The 6,893-nt window shown below is 34.7% G+C and overlaps 1 long non-coding RNA gene across 1 annotated transcript; it reads left to right on the top strand.

Annotated features, from left to right (window-relative positions):
* The first annotated feature begins 2,049 nt into the window (after positions 1-2,049).
* LOC125667669 (uncharacterized) lies at positions 2,050-4,686 on the top strand. Its single transcript, XR_007367315.2, has 3 exons — positions 2,050-2,168; positions 2,658-2,797; positions 4,604-4,686. It is a non-coding gene; the product is annotated as an uncharacterized LOC125667669 (long non-coding RNA).
* The last annotated feature ends 2,207 nt before the right edge of the window (positions 4,687-6,893 follow it).

Genomic DNA, 6,893 nt, shown 5'->3' with positions numbered 1-6,893 from the left:
ACCGAGTATTGAAATACCAAGGGTATTGTGTTGCAGTGAATCACTCAGTTTGAATATCGGGTAAAATGTGAAAAAGAGGGTAAATCAGCTTAGATGATAAAAATCTTTGGTAACACCCATGTCATTACAATCATGAGATCGGTCAACAATGGATGCTTACTCCTTTTAGACACCAGCTTCCACCTCTGGTATGTTTAGGGATCAGTATTTGTCCTCTTAATTTTGTATTTCTTATAGGATTTATGAAATTGATAAGCGTTTGTTATCTCCACTAGTTCATTATAGAAAACCCGCGTAAGGTGATTGAGAAAGGCCATCCACACAGCTGTTTGCGTTGTGTGCACGAGCAGAATACATTCATGAAAGGTGAAGATAACGAACATGATTGATTGTATGTACTCAAAATATTTGTTTGTTTATTCAATTGTTTGTTTACGTCCCGTCGAGAATTTTTCACTCATATTAAGGGCAGATGATACAAACAAATTTTTTCTTTCGAAGAGACTTTATATGATGTCATTCTTTTATAAAAGTGGATAATTCCTTGAATTATTTTCCCCTTTGACTTGGAGAGTGAAATATTTTCCATATTTCAAAAAAAGTACAAAACAATAGTTATCATGGTAAATTAGTTTATTCTTCATCTGTTTACCTTTTTTATACCTCAAAAAATGGTTGTCAGGGAGAACAGAGTGTACTGATATTAGATTTACAACATAACATGTAAAATATTAATGCATTACAAATTTTACACTTGGAAAATATCAATTGCTGCTTCAATAAAATTACATATATGGACATTGCACCCTCAGTGAAGGTTTACAAATTAAAATAAACTTCATAATATGTTGACTTAATGTTTAAAGTGTAATATAAACTTAAAAATCATATACCATACGGGGTGAATTTTCTGAGTAGAAGCAAAATTGTAAATATCACATTGTCTGATTTTCTCAAGACAAAGAAGAGTTATCTCCCATAATATAAGAGTAAAATTTTACTTCTGAAAATAATTTACAATGGCATTTATGATTTTACTGTTTGTTTTTTGGTGGGTTTTTTTTGTCACTCTTGGTTTTCCTTTGCTATTCATCTCTGAAAAAATAAAGAAATGCCTAATACAGGATCTCTTTGATGTGCCATTTTACATTAATTTCTGCATTATGTTACGTTTCCCAGTAGAAACAGGAGAAAGATAACTGCATGCTTCCTGCTGACATCATATATATAGCAATGATCCAAGTCCATACCGTTTTCCGTCCTCACAATGTCTTATGCGTTGTTAAATCTAGTGGTCTACCACACGCAGCACAACCTTTTTCCACATTGTCCACTAGAATTCCAAGTTCCACAACTCGTCTCCAATAAATCATCTTCTCATGCTCTTCTTCCGATTCCTCACTCTCTGATGCATCAGATGGATACGTTTCTTCATTTCATAGGCATTCTTGTGAATTATCACCAGACGAACAATTTTTTCTTGATTCATCCAACTTCTTCTCGATCACCACGTTGTTATTGGCATCAGCATTCACTATCTTACGTCCAAGGGATAATGCATAACCTTTCGTAGCATTCTGTAACCTTTGATGACGTTTTTTACTAATAATTTTTCCTGAATGATTCTGGCATCACAATTGTTTACATTGTTTACTGACCCCCTTTCCTGCTCTTAAAACACATAAGAGTTCCAAACAACTATAAATGAGAAAACCAAAACCAACCAAAGTATTTTTTTACCATGGGAACTCTTCAGTGCTAAAGGTAGAAAAATTTGTTTATATCATCTGGCCTTAAGACGTCACCAGTTGTCGTTGAAGTACCACAAAGTTAGACCTATGCTCAGATCTCAGGGCCATAGTAATGAAGGCTCTTAACGTGCCAACGCCTGTCGCGACACGGGACCTCCGTTCTTAAGGTCATATTCGAAAGAAAGAAATGTATGTACATTAGATACGTGCTTTATTGAATACAAATTCAATTCTTTTGTAAAACCAATTCATAACCAACCTACGTTAGATGACCCCAGTGTTAAACATTGCATTAATTGTTGCAATGCTTGCTATATAAGGACGTGGTTTGTTTTTTCCGCGTTCAAACCATGGCAAGATTGTGTGTATTTGTCGTGACGTTAACGCTGCTGGTTTGTTGGTGCGGCCCCGCACAAGGTAGGGTTCTTCTGATTTAATATAGTGACGCGTGGGAATCAAAATAAAATATTTTTAATATTGTATAAACGTATTAGATGGGTTCTGAATTTGACTATTATGGTTAATTTATTATCTTTAATTTAAAATAATAGAGAAGCTTGAAATAACACTCTCAACTGAAAAAATGCCAAAGTTTATCTTATTATCTTTAGATTGAAATAAAAGTTTGAAATAACTCTCTCAACTGGAAAAATATCAAAGCTCACTTGCTTGTAAGACTTTGTACATACATGTATAGTCGATGATGATTTAGAGGCTTTGATTTTGTAACTGTTGCTTGAAACCGCTGAATTTAAAAGCCGTAAGCTTTGTGACACCTAAGCTTCATATTCATTTATACTTTATTTATATATAAGTAGTGTAATGAATTTTAAGGTAAATGTCATTTGATATTCCATCACAAATAAATTTGCTTTCCTCTGGACAATAATGAACTATTTTTTGTAGGACAGTTCAATTTTTTACAATGTCCGATGGGTGACACGCCGTATCCGGTAAGGTTTTGTCGTCGCCGTTCTGATTGCAGTAGAAGCCAGTTCTGCCATTACTCCATCCCATGGTTGAGATATGGAATATGTTGTCCAAGGGTAATATACAGTGAAAATTACTATATTTATCTCGCAATTAAATTCTCAGAGCTCAAACCTAATGAAACGCTTCATCTACATCTAATGTACATTGTTCCTTGTGTCGGATAGACTAAACACAGTTTTGAATTCGCGACTTGGTAGTTTCAGAATTACAGTATAAATCCCGTTTCATGCATAGTTAACGCAATACAGGCTGCAACTGACTGTAAATAAATTGAAAATTAAAAGAACAAATATGATAACATATTTGTGATTGAATATATATAATTTCATAGAATCAGAGTGAATCTGGAGCAATAAACCCGTCAAATTAGCAAATAATGTTGATTCGTGAATCATTGTTATCCTGTCAGTAATTCCTGTTCGTAATCTCCGATGTGTATTGACCTCGGAGGTCATCATTCCGGAAAAATGCGAAAGAGAGGTACTGAGCACGTGTCAGATTTGTAAACAATGTAACATGCCAAATTCATAGCAAATTCATCAATTTCATTTCATGTGAGTAGCACATTTGCGTAATTTATTTACTTTCTTACACTTATAATACTTTAAAAAGTCATTCATGACAAGATGTAATATTTTAAAACAAACGAAGTGTGCCGTTACTCACGTCAGTCTCCATCTTTGTATGACCTCGGTCTCATTGCAACCCGTTAATGTTCAGCAATGATCGTTCCCATGTCCGTGTACACACGACGCAATGGCGGTTTATACGAAACGATTATTGTAGGTATGCTTTCAAACAATGATCCCTTGTTAATTTTGCTGAATTTTTCTTCAGATTTTGAAAATTTTATAAATTATACAGGTCCACATGTATAGTTGAAAAATACCGTCAGTTACAGCTTGTACATCGTCGTTAACCACGGTTACTGAATCTGGTAGTGCCTACCCTACCTCAAGCCGTGGCTGCATGATCAGCGAAACCCTCGATTTTCATAAACATTCAAGAAATGACACAATAATTTTTTGACCAATCACAGTCACAATAACATATTTCCGATGTTTTAATGACTGCGCCCACAACTAAAACGTGTAGTAATTGTTTACAAGTAATAATGACACAAAAGGCTACAAATCCCTGTTTACAGAAGCAAGTAAAATTCATAAGTAATTATTAAAATGAAATTCGCATTAACAGCATGATACATTAATTACACTGGTGAAGTCAACAAAGAAGCGTCTATTAGTAACATTGGCTAAAAAGTGTCCAGTTTATTTTCAATCGGCAATCCTCGGATTATTCCGCAACGAGCACGCAATGACCTCCGCATGATTTTCTTTCCACTAAAAAAATCATTGAAGCCCACCGATTGGTTGACTGATGAACATAAATATTCATGAAGTCGAGGATTATTTTAATCATACAGCCACGACATTTGACGAAGTGTAAACGGAGACAATAGGCGTGGCTCTGCGACGATGCAGCTACTATTGCTTTAAGTTTTTCATCCAAGATAAATATTGTAACAATCCTATATTTCACTACAGTTTGATGTAAAGTGAAAATGGCTAAAAACAGACTGAAGAGGAAATAATTAATATGTGAATAAATATTCAACAGGGACTATGTTCTCTTATATTATGGGTTTAAACCTTTATGAAGTATCCCGATTCCAACTAGAATGAAATGAATCTGGATTTTCCTCCCGAAAATTGTGGTCTTAGCGGAACAAGTGGTCAGGATTACATGTGTCTTTTGGAGGGTCGTTTCCTCAATTACGGAAGGAAGTATGAATGGAAACTATAGACCAGTTAGCCTAGTTTTCTAAATAATTCTGATTTATCTGTTCTTATTTCCAGGCCATACCAGTACGTTGAAACAGACGAAGAAGTGCACTTGTTTGTGTCTTTAAGACGTACAAAATAAACAACAAAAGAGAAATATACACGTAGATTGATTCAAACTTCAAGGGAAAAGGGGCTAGAATTGGACTTGATTTTAGTTACTCCGATAGTCCTGATTACATTACTACATGTATAGGGGTGTGTTTTTGTACATTAACCCCCCCCCCCCCTTATGAATCTGTAGTTTTTTGCATGCATCAATTAAAATGTTGTTGTCGCTCATTAGATCCGTTCGTGATATTGAATACCGATCACTCAGGCATGAAACTCAATCAAATTGTGCAAATCATACAAGAAATACTCTAGTTCATCATATCTAACGACATCTTGTTTTTCCAAAACTTAAAATTGAAAGAGATATTTGAAAAAGAAATGATATGCTCTAAAACTCTGAAGGCAGCCATCTTTGGCTCGGGTTTACGGGAAATTGAAATCGTAGTTGTTGAAAGTGAAGTTTGCAACGAACTTCATAACGGAAAATATGTGTAGGCTTCGCATGTAATGCCTGTCTCGTTGTCCTTTATGATCGACTTCGAATTTGTCCCGACAGAAATTGAGAAAATATGGGAAACTGTTTACGTCTTTGACATCACACAAAACATACAAGTCTTCAAATATCAGAAAATGCAATAATTTGTGGGGTTTGAGTTTTATGAAAGTTTTTTACTGCGTCAAGGAGGGGTTTCAACAGTCTCGTTTAAAGTCAACATTTTGCAAATTCTATTCTAATTCGTCATTGGGTAAAATATTGTCTGACGTGTTTCTTACCAATTGTTAAGCTGTTTTTAAGCTACATCAAATCTTACCATAGCATGCAAATCACAAGTCAATGTGAGGTGACGTCATCTAATAAAATATGACGCATTCCTTTTTTGAAAGAGAGAGAGAGAGAGAGAGAGAGAGAGAGAGAGAGAGAGAGAGAGAGTGGGGGTGGATAAAGCAGATCCCATTGCCAGTGAGAAGTGTATTTCAAATTGAACAGAGCAAATTTTACAAATACTTCAGATACCAGTAATTCGAATATGGTATCTTTGTTTTAAACTATCATTCAAATATATAGAGAATGTATTGATTTGTTACAACATAAAGTTTGAGTACAAGTAGAATATGTCTTTTAAACAGAAATATCTCATTGTACAAGTTGACATTCTATTGTAAAGAAAACCTTTTAAAACAGTACTGTGGTGTAAATTAAAAAGAAACAAACAAAATCAGTTCCGAATGCTAATGGTTAGGAGTGTGTCCCTATACAAAACTATTTAATATCATATACCTAGTATTGTATCAGCCCTGATACACCTATCTTCGCTAGGGTGAGACAGCTGCAAGGAGGTAGGGCTGTCTCGCCCTAAGAACCAAGCTATCTCTGTCTCGGCCCGTTGTCAAGGGGCTGTCTCGCCCCTCAAATTTCAAATGGCTATTTCTTCTTTAATCTTTTGAAATCTAACAAAACTACATGAAAAAAAGATTTTACACATAATCTTTTTTCAAATATAATACTTTCTTCCACGACAAATTTAATTTAAGCAGAAAAATTAAATAAAAACGTTCTCAAAAACAGCGCAAAATTGTAGCGAGTACCTAAGCAAAGGGGGTAACCCAAGTAACAGTTGTTTATCTAGAACAATAGCACGTTATAACTTTACATTTTCAAAAACAATCAACGTTCTTGGCGATAAAAAGCAGTAGGAAAATTATGGAGGGTAATACTGAAGAATTTTCAGAAATTCCCGTTTCTAATGGAGATCAAAATGTGAATTGCGGCAATTTTGATGTAGAAAACCGCTTTAAAACGATTTCTGAAATCTAAAACCCCGAGGACTTTGCAATAAAAAGATAATAGAACCAATATCTTCCGAAGTATTTCACGACTTATAGATGCTAAACAGATGGGAAACGGTAAAAAAAAAAACTTACTTCAGTATAAGGTAACATTCCCAAAGCAAAAGAATAGCAGTATCAGATCTGTAAACATTCCAGTTCATACGATGACGCCACGTAAAGAAAGTTCCACAACTCTTATAAATTATATGAAATTATGAAAACGGGCGAGTTTAGTAAATCCGAAAAATGAATAAAAATAATTCCCTTATTTCCAACTTTAGTATTAAGTAGGAAACTCCAGGAGCTGCTTTATAATATATACATGTACATGAACAACACAACGATAGATGTGACGAGTTTCTCAGCCAAGCAGTTTAGTTAATTGAAACGTCCACAGATTGTGGACCATGGAAGGGGATGT

Source organism: Ostrea edulis, chromosome 9, assembly GCF_947568905.1.
Source record: "Ostrea edulis chromosome 9, xbOstEdul1.1, whole genome shotgun sequence".
In the NCBI taxonomy this organism is placed as follows: domain Eukaryota; kingdom Metazoa; phylum Mollusca; class Bivalvia; order Ostreida; family Ostreidae; genus Ostrea; species Ostrea edulis.
Note: the sequence above shows the minus strand (reverse complement) of the source record. Positions and strands in the feature narration are given on the sequence as shown.